Source organism: Lynx canadensis, chromosome F2 (genome assembly GCF_007474595.2).
Source record: "Lynx canadensis isolate LIC74 chromosome F2, mLynCan4.pri.v2, whole genome shotgun sequence".
NCBI lineage: Eukaryota > Metazoa > Chordata > Mammalia > Carnivora > Felidae > Lynx > Lynx canadensis.
In genome coordinates this window covers 81418551-81441049 of record NC_044320.2, presented here as the reverse complement: position 1 = coordinate 81441049, position 22499 = coordinate 81418551, and positions in this window count along the sequence as shown.

The window sequence follows — 22499 nt, the reverse complement described above, 5'->3', positions numbered from 1 at the left end:
AACCATGAGTAACAATCCAGAATGAAATGGTTCCAGGGTTGAAGTCTCTGATTTCCTCTCCTTGTTTCATTTGTTTATCAAATGAAGAACTGGGAGGCTGTTTAAAACCAGAGTCAAGGGTGCTTGGTGAAGGCAAGCACTGGGTTATCTTAAAGCAAGTTCTCTGAGAACAGTTAACCAATATGAAATGATAGTAATTGTGAGTTTGCAACAGTTCTCTGGTTAAATAGCATTCCTATATGTCCTCTTGTCTAGCAGCTGTGACACTTTTTTTTTTAAGTTTATTTATTTTGGAACAGGGGAAGGGCAGAGAGAGGGAGAGAGAGAATCCCAAGCAGGTTCTGCTCTGTCAGCACAGAGCCTGACGCAGGGCTTGATTCCATGAACTGTGAGCTCATGACCTAGGCTGAAATCAAGAGGTGGTCGCTTGACCGACTGAGCTGCCCAGGTGCCCCCAGCTGTGACGCTTCTGATCAGATTGTAGAGAACAAATGGAAAGGACCGGACATATTCTAATTACGCTTACCTGTGAAACACTTGTGGCTTTTGTTAGATGACAGCATTGTAGCAAATATTTCATTTATAGAGATCATTGCAGTATTCATTTTAAAAGACAAGGGTCAGTAGAGATGAAGGGAATCCGTGGGCCCCACCTGTGTTGTGTTGGTAGGTCTATTAAAAACTACCCATGAGGTGTTCTGATCAGACTCCCTGCTGTTGGTGAGCATCTACGGTTGAGCTAATCACTTCTTTCTTCACAAGCTTCAGGCTTAGGACCATCTTCCCTTAAGGCCAAAAGTCTGGTGTAAGGACAATACCACAGGAGGTTGAGATGAAAAGAGCCCAATCTGTTCTGCCAGGCAAAAAGTTTTTAACCTGCGAAGAAACCTTTGTGAGGCACTCTTCTCCCGTGTGTCCCCCTCCCCAAGTTCTTTTCATCCATGCTGTTCTTTTAGTGAAAAATTTCCCACAGCATTATTATGTGAAACTTCTCTAAGACAGGGGCCAGGGTATTTGTTAGGAGACTGTTTTGTCAGCATATTGGAAATCTTCAGTGCGTTCATTACGTTCTTGTGACGTTTTTGAATGTAATCTTTTTAGACTTTAGGAACAAGCTGTAGGCCTGATAAGACTCAGTTAATCACATGTCAAAGCAAATTGAAATTCCAGTTTGTAGTTTTTCGTTGCTTGTGTTGAGTAGACACAGGATCACTTTCCCCCTCATGGCCTTTCTCAGAGTAAGGCAATTAAACCTGAACGGTTACTTCGTATCAAGTCGATCAATAATAGAATAATAAAAAAAACTGCATTTAATCTGTGCGCACATTTGTCCGCGCGTGACCAGATCACAGAACTTTCCAAAATTCGACTTTGAGATGGATGCTTTTGTAAATAAAAAAGTACATTACAGTGACTATCAATGCTGTAAATGTTTCCTTTAATTTTGTGTGCAAAACAGTCTTCCCTTTGACTCACAATTAATTGGAACTTTGCCATGATAAATAACCTGAACCTTGAATTGATGAAAGCCTTTTACTTCACGTGGACCTTTTATGATGAAGGCTTTTGGAAGCCGTTCAGGAAATGATATCATAGAATTGATTTCCAAATAAATTACAAATCTATTATGAAATTACCTTAATGTAAGAAAAATATAAAGGTTAGTTATCTACATAATTTAAATTCAATTTTACCCACTTCATTATGGAGAGAGAATGATGAGAAATTCAGAGGTGACTTTAACCAACTGTTTGGGTGGTTGAATCTCCACTACTGTCTCCTGCCACTTTGTCTTTACTGCTATGATCTGTGACCAGCTGCCTTCAATACCTCCAACCACCCAGCTCTCTGCCCCAGGATTTCTGCACATTCCTCACCCATCTCCAAAGGCAACTCCCTTCAAAGAGCTTTTGACTTCACTGTGTACAGTGAATCCCTCTCTACCCCAGGACCATTCTCTGCCCCGGGACCATTTTCTTTCTAGCACTTGCTACAGTGAGTGATTACTTTCTTTCTCTGATCTCCTCCCCACTAGACTGTAAATGATGTAATCTCTCTCTCTTCCTATACTCATGTCTATTTTTGTCTCTGGATTTCTAGATCTATCATCTTTCTGTCTATATCTCTGCAGTTTGGCCACACAGTCCATGTTATGTTGTCTGTATTAAGGGAGGGGGTGTGAGAATTTGCCTGAGTGGGGAATGAACCCTGAGTTTCCCTGCAACACCCCATCAAGAAGAGCCCCTTTGAAGGGATAGCAGGGCCTTTAAAGAGGGCTACATGGGGGCGCCTGGGTGGCGCAGTCGGTTAAGCGTCCGACTTCAGCCAGGTCACGATCTCGCGGTCCGTGAGTTCGAGCCCCGCGTCAGGCTCTGGGCTGATGGCTCAGAGCCTGGAGCCTGTTTCCGATTCTGTGTCTCCCTCTCTATCTGCCCCTCCCCCGTTCATGCTCTGTCTCTCTCTGTCCCAAAAATAAATAAAAAACGTTGAAAAAAAAATTTTTAAAGAGGGCTACGTAGTAAAGAAAACTTTTCCCAAAATACATTTGTATTCACTGGTGTTAACACATTTCTAGCTAGCATTTTTTAAAAACACACAGTCAAGTGACTTGTGGGTAATGCAAATGCCTAAGGTTTACTAAGGAGAGGATTCTTCTTCTATGACATTGTAAATTAGATGTGGCACATGATAAGTAATTGCAACAGCAATAATGTCATCAGGTTGAATAAGGAGGCTGTTTCTCTACACCCAGTAGAGCTGACCAAGAAATCCCAAGGGACCTGCCATGCTCCTTACTGAGTGCTGGGTCGTGGGTGCCCAGAGCTAGGTCATGGTGGCTGTGCTATTTACAACAGCACAACAGGGACAGTAGATACTCCTTCCCAGGGGATCCTAGAGTGCCAGGTACCATCCTGGAACAAATCACGGCCCCCTGCAGCTGTCACACACCTCCCATGCAGAAAAGGGCCACGCTTATTCTCCCAGACCACACCCGGCACTGCCTGGCCCTGTGAGCCAGTGCCGACCACAAAATGACCGGAACCAGTCCAAATATTTGAGACCACGTTCTCTACCTCTGTTGCTCTTGATCACTCCGGGAGAGAAGGAAGCTCCCAGAATTGCCTATCTCTAAACAATCTTACCCCATCACACTCTCTTTCTTAGCCTAGATCTCTCTAACCCCTCTGACTGACCGGTGCTCAACAAATTTCTTCTTGACTGTGAACATTCATCTTACACAACCCGTCGATCGGTACACAGAGCCTTTTCTCCTCGGAAGCCTGCTTCTTTTGTAGACACCCCACAGAACAGGCCGCCCATGGTCTCATGCCCACTTGCTCACAGCCGGAAGGAAGCCAGTCCCGTTGACCCACATCATCTCTTCCTTACTGGATTGCTCTTTCCTTTCTCTTCATAGGCCTTTTCAGAAAGTGCAGGCTGTGCCCCCTTCCTCGCTGTGCACCTCCTGCCTCATCCATTGGCTCTCCCATCCATTGGCTGTCCCAACCAGCCCCTGCATTAGCCTGCTGTCTTCCATCGCGAGCTTCTCAAAGCCATCCACACGGCTGCCAGGAGGATTTGCACTGATCCAACTGTGTCTTCCTTCTGCTCTATGACTTCTCACGTCCTATAAGAAGACCATGTCCTGGGGCGCCTGGGTGGCGCAGTCGGTTGGGCGTCCGACTTCAGCCAGGTCACGATCTCGCGGTCCGTGGGTTCGAGCCCCGCGTCGGGCTCTGGGCTGACGGCTCGGAGCCTGGAGCCTGCTTCCGATTCTGTGTCTCCCTCTCTCTCTGCCCCTCCCCCACTCATGCTCGGTGTCTGTCTCAAGAGTAAATAGGGGCGCCTGGGTGGCGCAGTCGGTTGGGCGTCCGACTTCAGCCAGGTCACGATCTCGCGGTCCGTGGGTTCGAGCCCCGCGTCGGGCTCTGGGCTGATGGCTCGGAGCCTGGAGCCTGCTTCCGATTCTGTGTCTCCCTCTCTCTCTGCCCCTCCCCCACTCATGCTCGGTGTCTGTCTCAAGAGTAAATAGGGGCGCCTGGGTGGCGCAGTCGGTTGGGCGTCCGACTTCAGCCAGGTCACGATCTCGCGGTCCGTGGGTTCGAGCCCCGCTTCGGGCTCTGGGCTGATGGCTCGGAGCCTGGAGCCTGCTTCCGATTCTGTGTCTCCCTCTCTCTCTGCCCCTCCCCCACTCATGCTCGGTGTCTGTCTCAAGAGTAAATAGGGGCGCCTGGGTGGCGCAGTCGGTTGGGCGTCCGACTTCAGCCAGGTCACGATCTCGCGGTCCGAGAGTTCGAGCCCCGCGTCGGGCTCTGGGCTGATGGCTCGGAGCCTGGAGCCTGCTTCCGATTCTGTGTCTCCCTCTCTCTCTGCCCCTCCCCCACTCATGCTCGGTGTCTGTCTCAAGAGTAAATAGGGGCGCCTGGGTGGCGCAGTCGGTTGGGCGTCCGACTTCAGCCAGGTCACGATCTCGCGGTCCGTGAGTTCGAGCCCCGCGTCGGGCTCTGGGCTGATGGCTCGGAGCCTGGAGCCTGTTTCCGATTCTGTGTCTCCCTCTCTCTCTGCCCCTCCCCCGTTCATGCTCTGTCTCTCTCTGTCCCAAAAATAAACGTTGAAAAAAAAAATTAAAAAAAAAAAAATGATGATGTGAGGGGCACCTGGGTGGCGCAGTCGGTTAAGCGTCCGACTTCAGCCAGGTCACGATCTCGCGGTCCGTGAGTTCGAGCCCCGCGTCGGGCTCTGGGTTGATGGCTCGGAGCCTGGAGCCTGTTTCCGATTCTGTGTCTCCCTCTCTCTCTGCCCCTCCCCCACTCATGCTCGGTGTCTGTCTCAAGAGTAAATAGGGGCGCCTGGGTGGCGCAGTCGGTTGGGCGTCCGACTTCAGCCAGGTCACGATCTCGCGGTCCGTGAGTTCGAGCCCCGCGTCGGGCTCTGGGCTGATGGCTCGGAGCCTGGAGCCTGCTTCCGATTCTGTGTCTCCCTCTCTCTCTGCCCCTCCCCCGTTCATGCTCTGTCTCTCTCTGTCCCAAAAATAAACGTTGAAAAAAAAAAATTAAAAAAAAAAAAAAAAAAAAAAAAAAAAAAAGACCATGTCCACACCCAAATAGTACAGTTTCCACAGGTCTCCAAGATCTGGTCTCTGCTTTCTATGTAAGCCTTTTCTCTGACCAATCCCTATGTATTTAATGTCTGGAGCTTTAGCCGCCATCTTATACCATGAGGTTCACTGGAAGCTTGGGGCCACCCAGAGTGGAAGGGCAAACTAGAAGGGGCTGTGTCTCTTAATGCTGCAGGCACTCCTGAACAGGAATGTACAATAAGGTTTTATCTCATTTATCCCATTTATATTTGGGGGTTTGCAATTACTTTCAGTCATACCTAATCCTACAAACATAGTCTTTAAAATAATAAAGTTGGACTTCTTTTCGTCTAAAGATTCTTTTGGCTTTGAGATTCTTAAAGACAAAAATAAAATTTGATTTCCACCTATTTCCACAGATTCTTCACTACGCCGAACCTTATGAAAATGTCAGCAGTTGCACACTTTGATCTATAAAACACTGACCCCATATCAATCTAACGTGTCATGGTATCTTTGTATGTTTGTTCAAGATTTCAAATCATCCAAGCAAAAGCAAGATTTCCTCTGCAACATCAAAGTGGCTACCTCATCTTTTCGTCATTCAAATTCCCTGCGATCCCCATTCTAGATTTGTAGTATGCTACAGGAAGGAATTTGGAATAGTTTTCTTTTAACCCGTCTCCCATATTGGTGGGGAATATACCCAACGGCTGACCTGGGACAGGTTGTACCTGGAGGAGCCCTGCTCTATTCTCACTGCTTGGGGATGACAGAGAAGACTGTGGTGAGGTATTTTCTGGCTTTTCATTGAAATTAATAGTTTACGGGGCAATCCAGCCACTCCTAACACACTTTGTTTAGCACTTGAGAATTGCGACTATGTTTAAAGAAAACCCTTCCTGCTCTGATCTAATCTTTAATGGGGTTACGTTTAGGAACATCAAAAGGGCATTGTCTTTGTAGTAGTAGAAACAAAAGCAAATCAAGAAAGGCAATTTCGCACTCAAAATTGTAGAAAGGAGGTGGCTACCATTATTATCTTTATATTTGTGGATGTTGTTTCATTCTGCTTTAGAGAGGAGGACTTTTTTTTTTTTTAATGATACAAATTCCAGGAAGTTCATTTGGGTCAGTTTCCACGTGGCATACTTGTGTGTGTATTCATTCATTTAATCAATATTTTGGGTGCCCGCTATATACCAAGTGCGTCACATCAGGTACTCATGAATTATGCCCAGTTCCTGCCTGCTAGGCTCTGACCATCCGTGGTGTAAAGTCACTTGGTAAAATGGTATATGTGCTAGTCTGGGAAGACTGTACCCTGAGCTGTGTGCTTCCGCAAAGAAACTCATTCCCTGGGACCTGCTAATTCAGGCAACGCTTCCTAAAATCTCACGTTAGGGAGGGCTCAATTTGTTCACTCATCCAAACGTGATGATGAGATACGACTTGTATTGTTAGGAAAGCAGGGGCTGTCTACAGAAGTGAGTAGCACAGAGAGACAGCGGGTCCTAGCCATCCTTTCCAGAGATGCTCTGGTAGGAGGTCACAGTTAATCTGGCAGGGAGCAAGCCTGGGGCACAATGCATCTACCCTTGTTGCTCTGTCCCATCGTCTTAAAGGCAGAGAGTAATGGTCTGCATTTGGAGAAGATGACTGAAGAGGGGTGTATACCTTCATGCTACGCACTCGCTCATTCGTTCGTTCCGTTGGTCAGTCAACAGCCACGTATGAAGCCCTCACCATGAACCGAGCATTAGCTGGGACATGGAGATTCAAGACGAAGGCACCCGCCACTGAGTGAGAGGACAGCTGCTGCTGAAATAATTGGAAACATAGGTAACAACAAGCTGTGCAACGTCTTGCGAAGGAAAAATGCAAGCAGTTCTGGATGCTGCCGAAAGGCCATGGTTACTTTTTATTAAAATAAAATCACCCGACAGGAAGAACAGTGACCAAAATATAGCCACCGTCAGTCTAGCACTCTGGGACCCAGATAGATTTGAGTCTGATGTCTGCCCTGTTATTAACTAGTGTGGGATTCTGGCACCTTCCAGAGCTTTCCACGCTCCTTTGCCGCACTGGACAACGAGCACACAAATGGCGCCCACCTCGTAGGGCAGCCAGGAAGGCAAACTGCGATGATGACTGTGGAGCAACTAGCTTGCTGTCAGGCACACAGTAGGCTGCACTCAGTGCCCCTTAGTTAGCTGCTATCATTGTCCGTGGTAGTGGGCTCTCTGTGGGGACAGGGTTACGGTCCCCAGGATTCACATCTCAATCCCAGGACTGGGAATACGTTACCGCAGATGTCAAGAGGGGCATTGCGGATGTCATTAACGTTACTAATCTGCTGACCTTAAAACACAGAGCTTCTCCTGGATTACCAGGCAGGCCCGATGTAATCACAGGAGCCCTGAGAAGCAGAAGAGGACATGGAAGGGGAAGGCAGAGAGAGTCAAAGCACAGGAAGGACAGCACGAGCCATTGTTGGCTTGAAGAAGGGGCGGGATACATGTCAGGGAAATGAGAACCCAAAGCCCTACACCACGAGGAAATTAATACTGCCAACAGCCCGACTGAGCCTGGAAGTAGGTTTCCCCCCAGAGCCTCCAGATGGCTGACGACTTTCATTCTGACCTGCGAGACCCGGAACAGAGAACCAGTGGAGCCTGCCAGAACTTTGCGTTCTTGTTTTAAGCTACTAAGTTTGTGGTAATTTATAACACAGCAATAGAAAATAAGCACACCATCATTTTCAAGTTAAAAAAAAACAACAACGTTAGCAGGCGTTGTAATAATAAAATAATAAACATTCAGATCCTACAGAGCTATTGGAAAGTTTTATTGAGATGAAATTTACATAAAATAAAGATCACCAAGTTTAAGTATAGAATTTGGTGAGTTTTGAAATGAATGGATTCATGTGACCCTCTACAATAACCATGCTATAGAATGTTCTGTTACCCCACAGAGTACTCCCTGCGCCTTGGCAGTCAGTGACTTCCCTACCACACTGTCAGACGCCATTCTGCATATTGTCCCTTTGCTTTCCCCTCTATGCCATATAAATGGCATCAGTTTCATACCTGGCTTCCTTCACGTAGCATAAATGCTTTTAACAAAAAAATTAACATTTATTTATTTTTGAGAAAGAGAGAGAGAGACAGAGCGTGAGCAGGGGAGGGGCAGAGAGAGAGGGACACGCAGAATCCAAAGCAGGCTCCAGGCTCCGAGCTCCCAGCTCCTAGCTGTCAGCCCAGAGCCGGATGCAGGGCTCGAACTCACAGACGGCGAGATCACAACCTGAGCTGAAGTCGGAAGCTTAACCGACTGAGCCACCCAGGCACCCCCTAGTATGTCTTTTTAATAATGAGTTGTACGTGTTCTTTTTTCTTTTTAAATTGAGTATAGTTAAGTGTTCTTTCTACATTATGGATGGAATACCTTTATCAGATACCAGCCAATTCGTTTTCTTTTATTCTCTTACTGGTGGCTTTTGAGAAACAAAGTTTTTAAATTTTGATGAAATCCAATTCATCAAATTTTAATTTTATGGTTTCTGCTTTTTGTGTTCTATCTAAAAAGATTTGCCTACTACAAATCCACAAAGATTTTTTTTTCCTGTACTTTTTTATGTGGTTTATGGTTTGTTTCTTACACTTAGATCTCTGGTCCCATCAGTTAATTTTTGCGTATTCGTGAGCTAAAGATTAACGTTCATTATTTTTCATATGACTATCCAATTTGTATAGAAGACTATCCATTTTCTATTGAATTACCTTGGCATTTTTTTCAAATGGTTACATAAGTGTGGGTTACTTTTGAACTCTCTAGTCTGTTCCATTGATCGCTATGTCTATCCTTACGCCAATATCATACTGTGTTGATTTCTGTAGTTTTGTAGTGAGTCTTCAAGGCAGGAAGTGCAAGTTCTTTAATGTTGTTCTTTTTCAAAATGGCTTTGATTGACTAGCATCCTTTCCATTTCATATTGATTTGAGAATCAGCTTGAGACACCTGAGTGGCTCAGTCGGCTACACCTCTGACTCTTGATTTTGGCTTAGGTCATGATCCCAGGGTCATGGGATGGAGCCCCACATCATGTTCATAAGATTCTCTCTCCCTCTGACTCTCTCCCCATCTCACATGCACTCTGTCTTTTTCTCTAAAGTTAAAAAAATAAAAAAAGGATCAGCTTGTCAATTTCAAAAAAAAAAGAAAAAAAAAAAAGCCCAAATAATCCTGCTGGGACTTTGAGTGGTATTGCGTCGCACCTATACAGAAATTTGGATAGAATTGAAAGCTTAAAAATATTGAATTTTCTGATCTCTGGACATGGTATACCTCCCATTTATTTAGGTCTTCATTAATTTTGAAGCATTATTTTGAGGTTTTAAGTGTACACATCTGAGTATTTCTGTTACATGTTTTCATAAATATTTTTGATGTTAATATATAATATTTAATATATTTATAGTATTTACTATATTTATAATGCTAAACTTATATATTGCTTCTATGAAGTTTTTTTTTATAGATTACTTAAGATTGTCTACATTAATTGTCCTATTGTCTACCAATAAAGGAAGTTTTACTGCTTTTCCAATTTCTATGACTTTTTCTTTCCTGATCTTCCTTTTTATGGGGAAATAGTGGGCACGTTCCCGCCAACACAAGGAACACAGCAAGGATTTCTACTTTTACCACGTTTAGTGTAATGTCAGAGTAGGAGAAGTAGAAATCCTCGTGTTGGCAGGAACTCACTCAACATTTCACCATTAAATGTGATGTTAGCTGTAGATTCTTCACAGATACCCTATGTCCTCTGGAAGTTTTCTTCCATTCCGGATTTCCCGAGACCATTTATCATCAGTGGGTTGTTGGATTTTGTATTGCTCATCCACCATTGCTGCAGGTAGCTGGAGTACCTATTAGGTGAGAGCTGCATATCACAGGAAACGTCAACAAATCTGGGATGCTTGTCTTTTAGTAAAATAAGTGACTCGCAACTCATTCTGAACTTTGACAACTTTTGTGTACCCTGCCATACTCTGATCAGGAAACGTCAGGGTTGGCACAACAGGGTTTGTAACCACTCACCCTCTCGTTGTGAATTGTTGTCAGGGTTTCGTGATATTTTAAAGACTATGGTGTTTTGTTTGTTTGTTTGTTTGTTTGTTTAATAAAATGGGCTACATTAACGATTTCGTTCACCTTGAATTTGACTTCTTGACTGAAATACTATGCCTACAAATTATGCAATAGATTACTTTTAGGTCTGGTGCCATCTCGATAGCCTTAGTTGGTGATTTTTGTTTCATGTTGTTTATTCATTCTGGTTCAAGGTTCCCAGTTTTTCAATAAAATATTTTTTTTCTTTATTTACTACTTCCTTTTGTGTTAGAATATGGGTACTTTGGTACATTTCGGTTTTTTTTTTAGAGGCTCACTAAATTTCTTTCTGGAAGCAGAATTGGCAAAATACATAAGCTCAGACGTTTTAGAAATAGATGATGACAGTTTAAGACACACCTTTAATATTCCCTACTAATGACATAGGTAGACTATACTTTTCAGCTCCTTTGCATTGGGGCAGTACAATTAGCCGGATCTTAGTCAATAGGACATAGACAAAATTGCAAGGAACTTCATCCAGGCCTGGCCACACAACATCTCTCTTGATTGCTTGGTTCCTGCTCTGCGCAGCTGGGACACAGAATGCTAGCAGTCTGAGCCTCCACAGTTAACCCTTGGAGGACAGAATCTCCTGTCAAGAAGAATTTCAGTGGACATTGAAAGAATAAGAAGTCTATCCCCATTGTTCTACAACATTGGGATTTGGGAGTTGTATTCTACAGATCACCTATCTGACTAATATAAATCTATATAGCATCATGATGTAGCCAATTTCCCAACTCAGTGACAGGATTCACTCTCTCTTAATGTTTTAAATCAACGTAAGTATTTTATAAGCGTCTTCTAGTTGTTTTTTCTGAAGAATGAATGATTTCTGTATTGTTGGCCTATTTTTTTCCATGTATTACTACAACATATTTTATAGCAGAAGGGGGAACAAGTGTTTTCCAAAGATATTTGGATTTTATTTTTTTGGCTTCCACTGTTAACAGACCAAGCAAGACTTACATGTATTTCTTGCTCCCTTAATTAAAAATTTGTAAAGTTCTTTGTTGAGTATTCACAGCTTTAAATATCTTTTAAAAATTATAAATATTTTCTTAGTATTCTAAATATTTATTTCTAATTATCTTACTCATCATGCTATGATTAATTTATATATATACGATGGAGTATTACTCGGCAATCAAAAAGAATGAGCTCTTGCCATTTGCAACTCCGTGGATGGAACTGGAGGGTATTATGCTGAGTGAAATTAGTCAGTCAGAGAAAGACAAAAATCATATGACTTCACTCGTATGAGGACTTTATTTTTTTTTTTTTATTAAAAAAATTTTTTTTTTAACGTTTATTTTATTTTTGGGACAGAGAGAGACAGAGCATGAACGGGGGAGGGGCAGAGAGAGAGGGAGACACAGAATCGGAAACAGGCTCCAGGCTCTGAGCCATCAGCCCAGAGCCCGACGCGGGGCTCAAACCCACGGACCGCGAGATCGCGACCTGGCTGAAGTCGGACGCCCAACCGACTGCGCCACCCAGGCACCCCACTCGTATGAGGACTTTAAGAGACAAAACAGATGAACATAAGGGAAGGGAAACAAAAATAATATAAAAACAGGGAGGGGGACAAAAGAGAAGAGACTCATAAATATGGAGATCAAATTAAGGGTTGCTGGAGGGGTTGTGGGAGGGGGGATGGGCTAAGTGGGGAAGGGGCATTAAGGAATCTACTCCTGAAATCATTGTTGCACTGTATGCTTACTAACTTGGACATAAATTTTAAGAAATTAAAAATAAAAAAATATATAAAAAATAATAATTTATATTTTAAATCACAATGCACACTAAATTCAAGTTTCCTCTCCAATGATACATTTATAATCTCATAATTCAAATAACCTTTCTAATTAACTTTTTTGATTATTATTATTATTATTATTATTTTGGCCAGCTTCTTGCAGATCTGGCGAGATCACCGTAGGCTGTGTTTTATCCTATGGTTGCCTGGGAGGGGGCGGGGGAGGGGCCTCTCTGCCTTTCTTTTGCTGCCGGTGTGCGTTCCTCATTAGTATTACTCTCAACATGGCCGTTCCGTGAAGGAATGATTTTAACCTATCGGTCCTTTTTTTCCAGGGCGAGTTTAGTAAAACCAGATAATTTAATCCATAAACTAGCTTAACTAGGTGCAGGAAACTGCAATACCCATGACATTGTAAAAGCAAATACACAAATGAAGGGGCCACCATTACCTTCCCCACCTTCCCAGAATGCCTATGTTAGAATACTCACGTGACCCTTCTACAATCAGGACACATTATTCTGAGAACCTGCCTGAGGATGTACTTCATGACAACAACGACAGCAACAACAACAACAATAAGACAATTCTAATTTAATAACTCATCCTAGGGAAATTCTTCCTCATGATAATCTCTGAGATCTATTTCTGCATTGCTTTGTTCATGATGCTCTGTAGGTATCACGCCTCTGTGCATGCATTCTCTTTTCCTACTTCAAACAGAAAATAGAGGGTATCCTGTGGGAAGTTTCTAAATCGTTACCTTTTTTCCTCCTACTCTGAGAAATTTCATCTACCCTTCTTTCCTGTCTTAGGGAAGAAGTGTTTTCTCCCTGACAAAATAATCTTTATAATGTTTCCAGAAAGCACATCAAATTCCCTTCAGTTTTTTAACTTCTATTCAAGCATGCTTTTCAATGCCATCCTTGAAACTTTGGAAATTAATTTTCTATTTTTTTTCATTTCTATTGTCTTTGAGCATCTGTCTACCTTGAACTGTATTGTATTCTGTTAGGTGATATCATGTCCTGTGCTAAAGAGATATCATGTTAAACAATAAAACGTTCCAAAGAGAGCTTTAGTTATAATGACATCATTTGACATGTCAACGTTTGGTTTGAATTTGTGGATAATTAGCTTCCTACAACTTTCTGGCTGTTCGTCATCTATTCTTTAGGCCTCCGGTGGCAAGTCGACTTTAAGATCAGCTAGACCTCACTTTCTCTTTGACGTTCCAGAATGAGGTCTACCTTGAAGAGAAACAGCATTGTTGGTCTTCTGTTTTCTTTTAGCCATACACACAGTTCAGCTACACTTGAAGAGCTAGAGCCAAGAGATTCTTTAATAAGATATCAGTGTTACACATTTGACCTTACTTTGTTTAGGGAGAGCTTAGGAAGACTCAAATACGTTTTTCTTCTTCATCCATCCCTGGTGAAATCAGTTCCTGATAAGTGTCAAGGTTTTCCTTGGGCAAACCTTAGAGTCTCTTATTGAAGCTTTGATTGCATACACGGGACTGTTCAAGAGTCACAATAGGCGAGAGGTCACGGTACAAAGGCTGATGTTGTTTTTGCTGCTTTTCCTCAAAGTATCCAGCACGTGGGAAACTGTATCAACGGAGTCTGTCAGTGAAACTTCCCAATTGATGCATCTTTTTGGAATCCCCTGGAGCAGAACCGTTCAATTCAGACCCGGGGATTGATGGAACAAAGTGTGACTAACGTTGCTTTTAGAGGACATGCTTAACAAGACAAGTGCTGTGGATGATTTAGGAGAGAAAGTCCAAAGCACTGACTAAGCATTGTTTTATAATTGCTAGGGCATTAACTGATGGGTTTTCTGCAGGCTTATCAGGTATTATGGGACCAGCAGTTACTTGGAGAATGAGAGGAGACCAGTAGATAGATCTTGGTGAGAAGATAGTGATTCAATTTTAGGTCTGAAAAGGGTCTCTGGGATTGGCCTGTGCCGCCATAAATTCATTCGAGATCTTGTAATTTCAAATTAAATCTAAGAACTTAAACACTGTCTTTTTAGTGGTCAGAAATCCTTACGTTTAAACAAAAACTGAGCCAGGGTTGTAAAGCCTCTTTGGTAATTAAATTCTAAAGTGTTTCTTGCTCTGGATTTCAAGTTTTTTTAAGTTTTTTTTTTTTTTTAAACATTTATTTATTTTTGAGACAGAGAGAGACAGAGCATGAACAGGGGAGGGTCAGAGAGAGAGGGAGACACAGAATCCGAAGCAGGTTCCAGGCTCTGAGCTGTCAGCACAGAGCTCGACGCGGGGCTCGAACTCACAGACTGCGAGATCATGACCTGAGCCGAAGTCGGACGCTTAACCTACTGAGCCACCCAGGCGCCCCTGGATTTCAAGTTTTTAAATACCTTTCTTTCAAAAGTCTTTTGAGTTGTTGATATCTATCATACTCATTCTAAAACTTACCTTATCATCGAGTGTGCACGTATCAATATAACCAGGAACTAGACGAACACGTTATTCTTATTTGGATTTAAAAACGGTCCATTTCAATGCTGACAAGGATCCAGATAATGGACAAAGGCAGCGCAGAGAATAACTGAGGTATTTAGCGACAGTACGCAGTCAAATGTACTCACGTTCCGATCTTTGGGCCTTGCATATGCTCTTCTGTAAGGCTTTGCCTTAAAAATAACACCAGCTCTATGGGGCGCCTGGGTGGCGCAGTCGGTTGAGCGTCCGACTTCAGCCAGGTCACGATCTCGCGGTCCGTGAGTTCGAGTCCCGCGTTGGGCTCTGGGCTGACGGCTCGGAGCCTGGAGCCTGTTTCTGATTCTGTGTCCCCCTCTCTCTCTGCCCCTCCCCCGTTCATGCTCTGTCTCTCTCTGTCTCAAAAATAAATAAACGTTAAAAAAAAAATTAAAAATAACACCAGCTCTAGTAGTACAATTGTGAGCTTCATGTAAGCTAATGCATTTTGGTATTAGTCTCTTAACAGTGGCCGAAAAATAATTATTTAATGAGAAGCTGAAAGGGAAGTGTAAACTTCTGTGCAGGGAGGCTCCCCTCCATGGTAAGGCCTTCACCACGTCTCTTCTGCAGCAGGACCGTGGAGCTGAGCTCAACGCAGACCCTGGGTTGAGCAGGGCTGATGCGCTCCACGTCGGTTGCACACTCCCGGCACCACCGCTTTCTGTGTCCCTCTGATTGCCTGACTAGGGTGAGATTGGGTGCTTGTTTTCTCTCCGCTGTGGATCCCACCAGCTAATCTACTATGTCTCTCAGCTAAGCCCGAGGAGCTTCAGCGAAAGTGGCATAGTCACGTAACTTATCTCTCCTTTTGAACGGTTAGCTCCAACTTGATTTTGGTATAAGTTTCCTCAGGACAATTCCTGGGAGAACCGGCCCCTTCGGATGGAACGGTGGCCAAGCCTACTGCTGGTGCACGAAGTCTCTTCCTTCCCTCTGCATGCAATGGGCTTTGTAGCTGAGCACAAGCCTGCCCGGACAGACCCCGACCTCAGCCTTTCCTTTGACTAGGAATGACCTTGTGAGCAGGAGAGATTAGTACTGCCTTACTCTGTACTGACTTACTCTTAGGTCACAGGTCTGTGACTTAAGATATCCAAGCAGGTTCACTTTTTGCTTCCCATGAGCTGGGACAGAGAGGATTTCTGCCGCCCGAATTGGCCTACGCAGGGGGTGTGATGGAGCCTGTGTGTGGAGGACCGCGGTTGCCTGAAGGGTCTCATGGAACATAGCCACCTGCCGGCCTGAACAGCTCACCTCGGATCGGAAAGACATAATTACGGATGTGTTTTGAGCCACTAGGTTGTTACTAGATGTCTTGTTACGGTAAGTGAGCCTGGCCAAGCTAACATAGCTTGCCGTGCTAGGTAGTGTTCTAGGACCAAACCAAGGAGCGCTGCCCTCATGGAGCCCTCGGTCTACTGCAGGAGACAGACAGCGAACAGCCCAGGTGCTTAAATATGTGCTGAGTCAGACAGGGTTTGTGTGCCACGGGGGACCTGGGGGCCAGGAAGGAAGATAAAGGTGTCGGGGGAAAGGATTGCAATTCTAGACAGGGGTCCGGGGGAAGTCTCACTGGGAAAGAGACTTGCTGACGCGACCCAAGAACACGAGAGAGCTGGCCGCACGGAAGACAAGCTGGGGGACAGCAGCCCAGGGAGAGGGAGCGTCCTGAGTTAGGGTGAAGCCCGGCACGGTCGCGAATCCGCAACGAGGCTGTTGTGCCCGAAGCGGAGTCGCATCCGCTGTTTGTTTCCGTGGGACAAGTCGGCTCAAATCCCGATGGCTTGAAACCGAAAGTGCCCCCGACTCTGTGTGCCACGTTGTGCCTGTCCACACGAGCCACGGGCGGACACAGACTCAGGCTGTGGAGAAGTACACCGCGCCTCTCGCCGGGAGGAGCGGCCACCCCTCGCTGCAAGGCTCGTTCGGGCAGGGTGGCCCGGATCACTGTGGCCCCCTGTGCACAGTGTCCACTTCGGGAGTAAACGAGGATGGCGAGGTCACAAGCGCCACTGCCCGCTCACTTGGAACTCGCAGGTTCGAGGGGCCTCGTTAAGGTTCGCTTCTGGGGGCTTCGGCCGGCTGTATCAGAAAACATTCAAAACTTCTTGGACGCAGATCGCTTCAAAACTTGTTGGAGGCAGATCGCCTGGGTGAGTGTTGCATAACCAACCAGCAGGCAGGCGGCATGGTAACCACTGCTAAACGTCAAACCCACACTTAGGGCTTCACGGCGCTGGACCGAGACCTTTTGTCCACGGATCTCTTCATTCAGAGCAGCGCGGCAGGTGAGGACACCCATGCCTACGGGGCTTAAGTGACTTTCCCGAGATGTCACCGACGGCAGAGCCTGTCAGAGCGAGCCCTTCGCTGGGACCCTCTGTGGCCACGGAGATCCTGGCCACGGCCCAGAACTACCAGGAGACGTGAAGTGAGGGGTATCGCCCTGGGGATACTGCCCACTTCCTTACTTTGGGTCGGGGAGAAAGGAACTACTTAAAATAACCAGAGAGAGATTCCAGAGGAGGAGCCAGAGAGGCAGCTCCCCAGTGTTTTTACTAATATGGACTTTCTTGGTCTTGAGGAAGTACTTTGTTTCAAAAATAGCTGGTGCTTTTCCAAGAGGAGGCTTGGAACTGTTGGCCATTCACCTCCTGCCTAAGACGCACCGCTCCTGAGGGCCGGGAGGGAGGCGGGCCGCCATCCCCCAGCCTGCAGGAGGGAGGAGGCCCACCGGCCTCCGGAATGCCAGGACAGGGTTTCCTCATTCCTTCCGGTGCCCAGATATTTATGCCTGAGGGTACAGGGGACAAAGAGCCCAGCAGGAAGGGAGGGTTTCCCCCTCTTCCTTCGCTTAAGTCGGAGACGTTAGTGTGGAGCCGGCGTCCGAAAGCACAGCCGAGGTGACTGGACAAGTTGGTTAAGGATAAAGATTTGCCTTAAGAACAAACTTTGAGCCTGATTAATTGGAATCTACCAGCATTTGTAATCAGGGGCTCTTTTTTACCAGGTAGAAAGTTGGACGTGGGGGATGGACCCCAGAAAAGTTGCAACGAAGCATCTACCTCTTGTTTTTAAGAGTGAGTCAGAGTCATTAAGTCCTTACTGCATGCGAGACGCTGTTCTCAGCCTTGTCTGTGTCTTAAAGCGTCTAACCTCACGTGAACCCTATGAAGGAGGCAATATTAGTTTCTCTGTTCTAATTTGAGGAGATCGAGGCTCAGGTGCTTACACAAGTTGCTTCATTTTGCACGCCAAGGGGGCTTTGGTCTCCTTTCCAAATGGACCGATCGTTTACGCGCTGCACGTATGTGTGTGTGCATGCCTGCCCGGCTGCGTGTGTGTGTGTGTGTGTGTGTGTGTGTGTGTGCAGGCACACGTGTGTGTGATGTTTTTGGCAGGCACACATCTGCCTGCATAGCTCCTGTCAAAATTTCACTGGTTTTCCCATCCTCGGGGGGCCATTTGTCCTTTGACGCTATGGCTTCATTTATCACTTGCCATTTCTTATCAGCCCACGGTCCCTGGAAAGCTATTTCCCTCGGAAGATGGATGTGGACGCTGCATTTGGGGCAAAGAGAATGTTCTGTTTCCACACGCCTCTCTGCTGAGTGTTTTCGGCAGACGTGGATGTGCTGTGGTTTGAACGCCAGGTCCTGCCCCGAGTCTGCTTCGTAAAAGGCTTTGACTTCTGGGCTCAGGGGCAGATTGTTTATATTATTATGTGCGTTACAAAGCAGACTTCTTTCTGCAAAGACAAGGCAAAGGTGAGGAGTAGAGTCTGTGTATCTGAGAAATAAACATGGATTTGTATACTGCGGGTATACGTGCATACCTATTTACTTTGTATGCTTTATCACATTTTATATTATGCCTTAGACTTGACCTCACTCGGTAGCAAGGAATCACCTTTTTAAAAATGGAGTCTGGGGCACCTGGGTGGCTCAGTCGCTTGAGCGCCTGGCTTCGGCTTAGGTCATGATCTCACAGTTCGCGGGTTCGAGCCCCTCATGGGGCTCTGTGCTGACAGCTCGGAGCCTGGAGCCTGTTTCAGACTCTGTGTCTCCCTCTCTCTGCCCCTCTCCCACTCATGCTCTCTCTCTCTCTCTCTCTCTCTCTCTCAGAAATAAATAAACTTTGGGGCACCTGGATGGCTCAGTCGGTTAAGCCTCCGACTTCAGCTCAGGTCATGATCTCACAGTTCGTGGGTTCAGGCCCCACATAGGGCTCTGTGCTGACAGCTTGGAGCCTGGAGCCTGCTTCGGATTCTGTGTCTCCCTCTCTCTCTGCCTCTCTCTCTCTCTCTCTCTCTTTCTCTCAAAAATAAAATAAACATTAAAAATGTTAAAAAGAAATAAATGAACATTAGAAAACAAACAATTATTATAATCCGAAGTGTTTGCTATTTCAGATCTTATGTCTATCTGCCTCATGTCCCTATAGGTACCACTCTCACCTTGCAATGGTTATCAGATTCTGAGTTAATTATTTTGTTCTTTATCTGCCTTTCTCAATAAACCCTGAGATTACTTTCAGTTATTCGAAAGGCCTAGCATATTGCTTCCGGAAGCTGTGGAGATCAGAAGGAGTCTGTGTCTTGGCACCTGGTACTTGCTCAGACTTTGCTATTCCTTCTGCCTAGGGGTAACTTTCTGCTTCTATTTTCTAGAACAGATCTTATACAATTAGTGTTAATTCTTCTTTCAAGTTTTGGTAGCATTCTCCATGGAAACAATCTGTGCCTAGAGATTATGTTTTCGGATTGCTTTTAGATACAAATTAGATTTCCTGAATAGTGAAAAGGCTATTCAAATTGCATCCTTCATAATGGTAAGTTTGGAAGTTTCTGCTTTTCAAGGAATGGGTCCATGTCATCTAAGTTGCCCGATTTATGTGTGCACACTGGTCCATTTTACTCCTTTGTTACCATTGTGATAGCTGCAGGACCCATAGTGATATCCTCTGTTTCATTCCTGGTACTGGTCCTCTGTGTCCTCTCTTCTGTGTGTGTGTGTGTGTGTGTGTGTGTGTGTGATATGTCACTTTTGTTGATCCTTTCAAAGACAACCTTGGCATTTCATTGATTTCCTCTATTGTTCTTGTGCTTTTAATTTCACTGGTTTCTGTTCTTTTCTGCAATTTTCTTTACTTCTGCTTGCTTTGCGTTGACTTTTCTAGGTTCAGGGTGGAAGCCTACATCGCGGAGTTGAACATGCCCTGTCTTCTAATGTCTGCATTTAGTGTGGCCCGTTCCCTCCAGCGCTGCTGGGGCCTGCTTCTCGAGGTGGTATTTTCGTTTTCATTCGGTGCAATGTATGGTTTCTTTCTCCCGAGGCTTCCTTTTTGGCCGACAGGTATTTAAAGGTGCAGTGGTTAGTCTTGAAGTGTTTGGGGATATTTTTCCGTTTTTGATTTCTGGCCAGACTCCAGTGTGGACAGCAAACACAGTCCATATGATTTCAGTCCTGCTAAATCTGTTGCTTTTGTTTGCTGACCCAGGCTGGCGTCTGTCTTGATGTGTCGACTCGATCCTGTTGGCCGATGGTGTTGCTGAGTTCTTCCATATTCTTAGTGGTTTTCTGTCTGGTCGTTCCTTCAAGTGCAGGCAGAGGGGTGTTGAAGTCTCCACCGACAACCGTGGCTTTGCTAGTTTTGCTTTCGGTTCTCTCAGGTTTTGCCTCACGTGGGATGCCGGCTCGTTGTTTGGTGCATACACATTTGGGATTGCTGAGCCTTCTTGGTGGCCCGGCCCTTTGGGCATTCTGACTATTCCTCTCTGTCACCTGTCACTGGTAAGTTTCTTCGCTCTGAAGTCTAGTTTTGATAGCTCTTTTTTTTTTTCACATATTGTCTGTATTTTAGTTTCTTATTATCATTTCAATTTAGTATACTTAGGCACCACAAATCACTCTGAAAATGATGAAGCTTACAGTTATTTTTTTCTGACCACATTCAAACATAAGCACATATTTACCTGTCAAACAGAAAATTTTTAAACTCCCATATACATATATGTATATATATATTTAATTTTCTACATGAATTTTTATTTTTTATTCAAGCGTAGTTAGCATACAGTGTTATATTCATTTCAGGTGTACAATATAGTGATTCAACAATGTGTACATTACTCAGTGCTCATCATGATACGTGTATTCTTAATCCCTTCCACCTGTTCCACCCATCTACCTACCGACCTCCCTTCTGGTAACCATCAGTTTGTTCTCTGTTTTGTTTGCTTGTCTGTTTCTCTCTCTCTCTCTCTCTCTCTCTGTCTCTCGGCTATCAAATGTGGATAGCTCCTTTCTTTTAATGTTTGCATACTGTATCTTTTTTCTTTCTCCTTACCTAACTCATTTGAAATGAGTTTCTTATAGCCAGTATGCAATGAGGTGATTAAAAAAACATTCTGTGAATCTAATTTATACATTTAGATCATTTAAATTTAATGTGATTATTGAATTACCAAGGCTTCAGCCTTCCATTTTATTTTTTCCTTTATTCTGTTTTTTGTTTTCCCCTCTCCCATCTTCCTGTAGCTTACTTAAACATATTCTTAGAATCCCAATGTGAGCATATCTCTTTGTATGTCTTTTACAGACATGTGTGTGTATATATATATATATATATATATACTCCCCGCAGTCTACGGGTGTAGATATTTCACCAATCTGAGTCCGGTGTGGAAAGTGTGCCTCTCTTTTATATTACCTTGTCCTCCCTCACTAAAAACATCATTGTCTTAAATACTCCCCCTTCTCCCATTAGAGACATATTGGGAAGTTTTATATTTTTGCTCCAACTGTCAGGCATAATTTAGAGAACTCCGTAAGAGGAGAACATACTGTGTTTTCTCCGCTTTTACGTTGTCCTTTCGTCCCACCCTCACTCTGTCCTCCTGAGGCTCTGATGGCAGTCACACAAATGTCTGCTCTGTGGTACGGACTCAGCCTGGAGGGCCCGTGCAGCCTGGCCGGGGTGAACATCTGAGCTCCCTCCTCCGCGTGTGCCGGCGTGGGCAGGGCTGGGCTGTCGTCTCTGTGCAGTTTCGACAGAGTGGGGTAGTCATCGTCTGAAAGTTTCCCATCTCGCTAGGCGTCCCCTGGTCCTCATGTACACCGCCAGGTTCCCGGGCTGTCCCACTCCAGGTCTGAGCTGTAGGAAGCGGAAGGAAAACCCAGGGAACGCACCACCTCGTTGTGTCTCTGGTCCTGACTGCCTGGCTCATCTGCTGCCTTCTGTCCGCCTTCCAGGGGCTTCTTGTGTTTGTTTGATATGTAACGCTTATTGATTTTAGCTGTACTGGGTGGGAGAAAAGGGAAAAGGCGCATCTGATTCATCCTCCTGTAATAAGATCTGAAGACAGGAGACCTCTTCTTGCCCACGTCTCAGGTTAGAGAGGGACCTTGTAGCCACACCAGCCCAGCTCGCCACCGCTGGCCAGGCGCTCCGGTCTGTCCTTCCCTTCTTTTCACGGCGGGAGCGGGTTTCGGGTTTTGGTTTTGGTTTTTGATTGGTTTAGCTTGTTGTTTTCTAAGCAAGGGTCAGGGTGTTTCTGAGAAGTAAGGACTTAATAGTTCCCCAGTGTTACAGTGAACCCCCAGGCTTCTGAGTGAAGTAGAGAGGCATTAAGTAAGTTAGTAATTCAAGCAAGCAATCCTAAATACATAAAGGTAATCAATGAATATTTCAGCCCAGCTCCCCTAAACAAATAACTTACATGGAATAAGACATCAGTAAAGAAGTAACAAATCAGCCAAATACTTAAACCGAGCTGCCCTGGGTCTCAGGTCACATGCTTAATGGATCAAGGCATCTTGATTCGATATCAATACGTATTAGTGAGCATTACAGTTAATAAGTTCAGCACTGTGCCCTGTTGCTGCCTCTTTTATTTCTGTCCCGGTGCTCAAGGGCTTGTATGAATGTATTTTAAATTTTACTAAAGTAGGACCAGTAAAGAACGT